Genomic DNA, 6,992 nt, shown 5'->3' with positions numbered 1-6,992 from the left:
TGACAGAAATCGTGTTTTAAAGGCTAATGATAAAGCAGCTTATACTGTAGACATAAGTGAACATTTTCATGACAAAGTATTTAATTGTTTTAGTATTTATTGTAAAACTACACTTTTGTTAGAAGTCTCCAATACGTCACAGGACATAAGAACTCCATTAAAATCCACATTATTTACATTTTAAAACATCTATTCAAGTATATAATGTTGGCAACAAAAATCAAGATTCATGCCAAATTTACACAACACAAACCTGGCAACATCACATTTTTTGAAAAACAAGGCATCCTAACCTGAAAACACAGCAACAAAACATCCAGCACATAGCAACAAAGGACTGCAAACATGCAAGCGTACTTCCCTTCCTCATGTAACTCTGGAAAGAAAAGAGAAACCCCGTCCAGCGTCATGTTTACATTGCACAATCAATGCAGTGTTCGACACAAGTGGTGCAAACACTCACAGATAAAAACGCTGCCAACAGAAATCTCTGCAGAATGGATCTTTGATTTTCACATTGCAGCAGACTGGTGCATTATTTCATCAAATATCAAGAATTGCATATTTTCTTTCAAGCCGTGTGAAGATGTGGACGCTGAGTCTTCAGGTGGTTGTCGTCTCGGTCTTCCTACAGGTAAGTAATAACAGAAATGGATATTAAAATGATACTGTATTCATACTGAAACTCTGTGAAAAGATTTTAGCCTACAATTTGAAGATACAGTAAGTTTATATGTATAGCACTTAAACACAAAACAAATTTAATGTGCAATTTACAATGTTTGGCAGTGCAGAAAAATTAATAAATAATAAAAATAAAAAATAAAGTATTTTTGAGTTAAATAAAGTAGAAAAGATTATTTATTTTCTAGGATTGTATACAAAAGGACACTATTACATCAAAACTGTATGAAAAACAGACGAAAGCAAGTGGCTGTAGATAGATGTGATTAAGTCTTCCATTAGAAAAGGCGACGATCAACAGGAAGTTATTATATGTTAGAAAATGTATTGCTTTTGTGAATTATTCGGACTTGATATATAATCAATGAATGGAAACAAAGTTATGTATCTGCGTTGTTTGTTTATTTTAACAAAAGTTTGTTTTCTGTATCTTTCTATCTGCATGAGACAAACAAAAGTTTAAATTGTTTCAGTTCAGTTGCAGACCAGTAATGAGTAATACATTTAAAAAAAGATGAATTCATCAATCAAAGGCACAAGCGTTTTTGAAATTGTCTATAAATAGATATTGAAACTTGAGTTCCTGCTTAAGCTATTTACAAATATGGGTCTTTGTTAATTTCTTTGTTTTGAAAGTTCTTTAAATTAGAAAACAATAAAAAAAGATAAATATATAGCACAAAATAATCTGTAATTAAATGTAAGCATTAAGTGGTAAGTGCTCTCCAGCTAAATATAATAACAAACCACTTGTGTTTTTTAAAATGTTCTCTTTCAGGTGCCGGGGTGTTTCCCATCGTGCCTCATTATGGGCTCTGTAGCCAACTGTGGCTCCCAGAACCTCCGCTGGGTTCCTCCTCTCCCTCCTCACATCACCCACCTGTACCTGGAGATGAACCACATCCGTGAGATCAACTCCACCTCCCTGTCGGGCCTGGAGGAGCTGCGGGAGCTGGACCTTGGACGACAGTATGTGCCTCTTGTGATCAGGAACAACGCCTTCAGCGGGCAAAGACTCCTGAGGAGGCTGGTGCTCGGCTTCAACGTCGGCCTTCAACTGGAGCCGCAGGCTTTCGCCGGACTGTCCGGTTTGCAGAATCTCCACTTGGATTACTGTTCGCTTCAAGAGTCCATACTGAAGGAGAACTATCTGGAGCCACTGTCCTCCTTAGAGTCTCTTGACCTCTTTGGTAACAAGATAACAAGACTCCAGCCCTCAATGTTCTTTACAAACATGACTAATTTGAAAGTTTTGAATCTCAAGCTGAACCAAATTGACAAAATATGTGAGTCTGATCTGGTTGGTTTTCAAGGAAAGAACTTCAAGGTCCTGAACTTGGACTCTGTTCACCTGAAGGCCATGTTTAATGAACATTTTGACTGGCAGGAATGTGGGAATCCTTTCAGGGGAATGTCCTTTGAGACACTCGACATGTCCTACAACGGGTTTAGTGTGGGTAAGTCCGAGCAGTTCTTCACAGCCATTAAGGGGACTAAGATCTCCCATCTCAAACTGTCAGGACACATGGGTAAAGGATTTTCATTCAACAATCTTCCCGATCCAGACCGCGACACGTTCGTAGGCCTAAATGACAGCTCAGTCCGCACTTTGGATCTGTCTAAGAACAGGATATTTGCGTTGCAACAGGGGGTTTTCAGTCCGCTGAAAGAAGTCGCAATCATTGACGTTTCCCAAAACAGAGTGAATCAGATACACAGACATGCCTTTGAAGGGCTTCAGGGACATTTAAAAATGGTCAACCTGTCACACAACCTGCTGGGGGAAATCCATTCTTACACTTTTGCTTCTCTGACAAACCTGAGAGTATTGGACTTGTCCTCCAATCACATTGGCGCTCTGGGTTCTGGCTCATTTAGTGGACTCCCACAATTAAAAGCATTATATCTGACAGGAAACTCTTTGCAAGACCTTGGCTTCGCCGCGTCTCTCCCGAGCTTAGATTATCTGCTGTTGAATGACAATAAGCTGATGCCGTCGTCAGTGAGCAGTCTCGCACGCTTTGCCAGTAATGTCATGCAGCTGGACATTCAGGACAACAGATTGACAAACCTGGGGGACGTTACCATGCTTTTGACTCGACTGAAACGCCTCCAGCATCTCTTCTATGGAGGAAACAGAATCAGATGGTGCTCGCTCAGTGGACGAGTTTCAGCAGTCGGTGTGAATGATGTCCGAACTCTGGATCTTCACGGCAGCTCCTTGCAGTCCCTGTTGTCTCAGGGGAGGTGCCTGAATCTGTTTGACAATCTTGGACATGTGATTGTTTTGAACTTGAGCTTCAATGCGCTGCAGTCTCTTTCTCAGGGCCTTTTCAAGGGCCTCACCTCAGTGGTGGAGATGGATCTCTCGTCCAACAGCCTGACCTATCTCCGGCCTGATGTGTTACCAAAAAGTCTCAAAGCACTCAACCTCTCCAACAACTTCGTAGCCTCCCCCGACCCCGACGCTTTTCGCTCTCTGAGCTTCCTCGACCTGAAGATGAACCGATTCCACTGCGATTCAAACCTGAAGAGCTTCCTGACGTGGCTGAACAAGACCAACGTGACCCTTCTCAGTCCTGTTGAGGAGCTCAGATGTGAATTTCCTTCTGGTCTCTATAATGTTCCTCTGTTAGATTTCTCTGCTCGGACCGCAACGCAGTAAACTAAAAGTGAACAAATATGTTTGACCACTCAGGGGGACAACCAGCGAATCGTCAGGAATTAAACACAAGGGCCACGTAATGTTGATCTGTTGAATCTCTGTATGATCTGAATTTGTAAAAAAGTGCCTGATAATGAAATCTCTGAAAGAACTTAAAATTTGTGAAGGAAAATGTGAATGTAATTCATTTTCAGACAATATAATACAATTGTACTTTCCATTGTTTAATTAAGTGGAATAATAAATGAAATAAATGTATAACTGTATCTGCTGTGACTATGATATCAATTAATAATGTAGTTTTGAAGCTATCAGTTTCCTCTGCATGACTGATCACTAAATCACTGTATTTAAATGTGAGCATCAAACATTCTCTGAGGAACAGCAAGATGAAAAAACAAACAATAAAGTCAAATCAAAGTGCAAAGTTCAAGGTGCAACGTTATGAGGTGGTTGTATGTCCCCCATTTAATTCATACTGCATGCAACAAGATACTTTGTAAGGGCAGCTGCAGTGTTTACTAAAAGTAAAAGTAAAAAGTATGTGATTTGGAACGCAGCGTTTGCCTAAGGCAATTACCAACAATTCATAGCACTGTGACGTTAAACATGGGGTTACCAGGAGGCGTAAAGAAAAGAAAAAAAGGTAAATAAAGAGGAGGGCACGTTGGCGTTCGGCCTGGCATTTTAAATTGACACGGAAACATCATAAAAATGTAATCAGAGGAGTGCAACCACAGACTATATCACACACCTGGTTTATTTATCAACCATTTCTTTTAGTTTGGCTTATTGAAGCTGCTTCGACAGAAATAGAGAATATTCATATAGCGAATAATAATAGTGAATACGATTATTTGACAATTACCTCTCATCTCACAAGGCAAGAGTAAATCAGGCAGTAAAGAAACAGAAAGGAAAAACCCACAGTTTTACACAGAATGTTCTGGTGTCATCAAGGTAATGTGATATGTGTCCCATTAGTATTTATGACGTTCCAAGCCCTTGCAGCCTCTCACACAGTTAAGCCCCTGAGGGTTCAGGGCTTAAGACCTTGGGAGGGGGCACTGAGAGTTGGCTTAGTGCTGGAAAAACACTCAGGTGTTCAACTGGGTTGAGATCTGAAGGTTGCAAATTGTGTGATTTATGGAAACGTCCCCATTTTTTGTGTTTCATGTTTCACTCCTTTATTTAGGGCTTTCTCCAGTTTGTCACCAGCTTTATTTTGTAGATCTATCTAGAATGTAACCCTCCCACTCTGACTGTACCAGCAGACGAGCATTCATGCATAATTTACCTTGCAAAGTCGGCATTAAATGTATGGTGACGGACTTAATCTGACACTACAGCTGTGTCTCACTGTACAACATTTTCACTTTGTGTGGCCTGAATCAGATTTCTTCTGCCCCAGTTAGCATCAGCCTGAGTTAATGTTAAACCTGTACAATGAATAGGATCTTAAGCATTTAACACCAATTGTAAACAAATTGGTTGTTATCAGGTACAGAGCATGAAAAATACTGTGTTCATTGCTTCTCATACCCACAACAACCACAGAAATTAATCTGTATGACTTCAGAGGCAACAATGGTGACATTAAGTGATTGATTTGTTCAAAACTGAGTACGTTTACATTGCATCTTAGTGCTGCATCTCTTTTTCTGTCCAATGTTCATAAACATACAAAACTGGCAATTCAACGTGTGTTTAAGAAAATGTTTTCTGTCCATTAGATATTTACTGTATTTTTTATGGATGACAATAAGCCTTGAGGTGGAACAGAAGCTGCATAGTGAGGATGTTTCCTCCTCTTGCAGCAGAGGGCAGCACCAGCCCAGTTAGTAATTACTCACAGTTTGTCTCAATGCTGCTCTTCCACTAAATGGCTACTATAAAATAATACCAAACTAACTTTTCCCAGTTGGGATCAATGTGCAGCAATGCAGCATTCAGTTCGATAGCCTCTGATAAATGAGAGAAAAATAGGGATTCATGAATTCATAAAAATGTAATAAATGGTCCGTTATAAACCGGATAAATAGGATCAGTGGGAGTTACTGTAGATAGGGAATGAGGTCATTGCTGTTCAATGTCTGTGAGGTGTTTTTGGAACAATAACAACTCACAAGCTTCTTTTATGTAATATCCAAAGCTGGATTCTGTACTGTGATTAATGATGTTGTTTCATAATTGTACTGGTAAATGTTAACAGGTCTCATGTAATGCTGAATGCTTTTTATCATCTGTATGAATGAATTAAAAATGTGTCCTAATAAAGCTGCTCTCTGCTCATGAAATATTAAATGTCAACAGGCTGGAGGGTGAAGAAGAAGAAGAAGAAGAAGAAGAAGAAGAAGAAGAAGAAGAAGAAGAAGAAGAAGAAGAAGAAGAAGAGACCTCTGTTACGCCTGTAAGTCAACTGCTGATCAGACTCAGATTGCATTGGTGAATTTATGTATTCATATGTGTGTGTGTGTGTGTGTGTGTCTATGTGTGTGTGTGTGTGTGTGTGTGTGTGTGTGTGTGTGTGTGTGTGTGTCTGAGAACGCTCGTAAATCACAGACTTGAGTGTGTTCATCCAAAACCTGATTACTAATCTGTTATTGTGTGTGTCAGACTAACTGGTAAAATATCTGATTACTAACTGACTGCCTGGCATTATATTTCTATATTAATTTAAATAAACTGACTGACTGGCTGTATATAAATGTTATATTTAAATAACCTATTTTGCACCCTTACCTTAAAACACCCAACCAGTGGACACTGATAATGAACAGGCTGAAAGTAAAATATCAACTACATCAATGTTTTACTATCATAAACCATCAGTATACAATTTTTTTAATATGCTAAAGTCATAAAAAAATTCTATATAACAGAACAAAACCACATTCAAAGACTGAAGAGTGAGCAGCAATGATGAATTCACTTACCCGTCGTTACATTTGTCGTTACGTTTGTTTTCATGGTGTTTCATATATATTTTTTAATTTCAACATACTATGTGGAAGCTAGAACTTCTTCAAACAGTCCTGAAAAAATTGGATGGTTTATTAATTAGGAAATGAATTGAGTTGATACATGATTTATTAGCATATGTTTAGCTACCTCTCAAATTAGAACATGGTAATACAAAATAATTTAAACAAGACTGAGAGTCTGCAGCCATGCTGCCCTCATGATGGCGCTAGAGGGAAGTTATTTAAATTCATGCAGCGATCCATGTCTTGTAAAAACTACAAATGTCTACCTCGTATAGTGGCGCTATATGGAAACCAAAGAACTACAAGTCAGTGGGATTCATCCTCTGGGGAACATGGATGATAAAAAAGAAATAAAATCTTGTCAATCCATCCAACAGTCTGGACCAAAGTGGTGGAACAACTCCACCCTTGGATCTCTGACGTTAGCATGGATAAAAATTAAGTTAATCAATAATGAAAATAACCCTTAGTTTCAGCTTTAGTCTAACAAAATATAACATAATAGCTATGATTATTTCATTGAACTTACTGTAAGATGTCATGGTTTGGAGCCCGTTGGTGTGTTGCATAGTTGCCGCATGTTTTGATTGAGTGTATTTTGGATTGCATCATAAATGTTGCATGTAATGTGGACCACGGGAGGAAAGCTTCTGCTC

At 38.9% G+C, this 6,992-nt stretch overlaps 1 pseudogene; it reads left to right on the top strand.

Annotated features, from left to right (window-relative positions):
- Nucleotides 1-428: 428 nt before the first annotated feature.
- LOC142941749 (toll-like receptor 5) lies at nt 429-3,724 on the top strand (annotated as a pseudogene).
- The last annotated feature ends 3,268 nt before the right edge of the window (nt 3,725-6,992 follow it).

Source organism: Anarhichas minor, unplaced genomic scaffold, assembly GCF_050575085.1.
Source record: "Anarhichas minor isolate MPS153535 unplaced genomic scaffold, ASM5057508v1 ptg000136l, whole genome shotgun sequence".
NCBI lineage: Eukaryota > Metazoa > Chordata > Actinopteri > Perciformes > Anarhichadidae > Anarhichas > Anarhichas minor.
The sequence above is the reverse complement of the archived record's forward strand: the minus strand, read 5'-3'. Positions and strand labels throughout refer to the sequence as shown.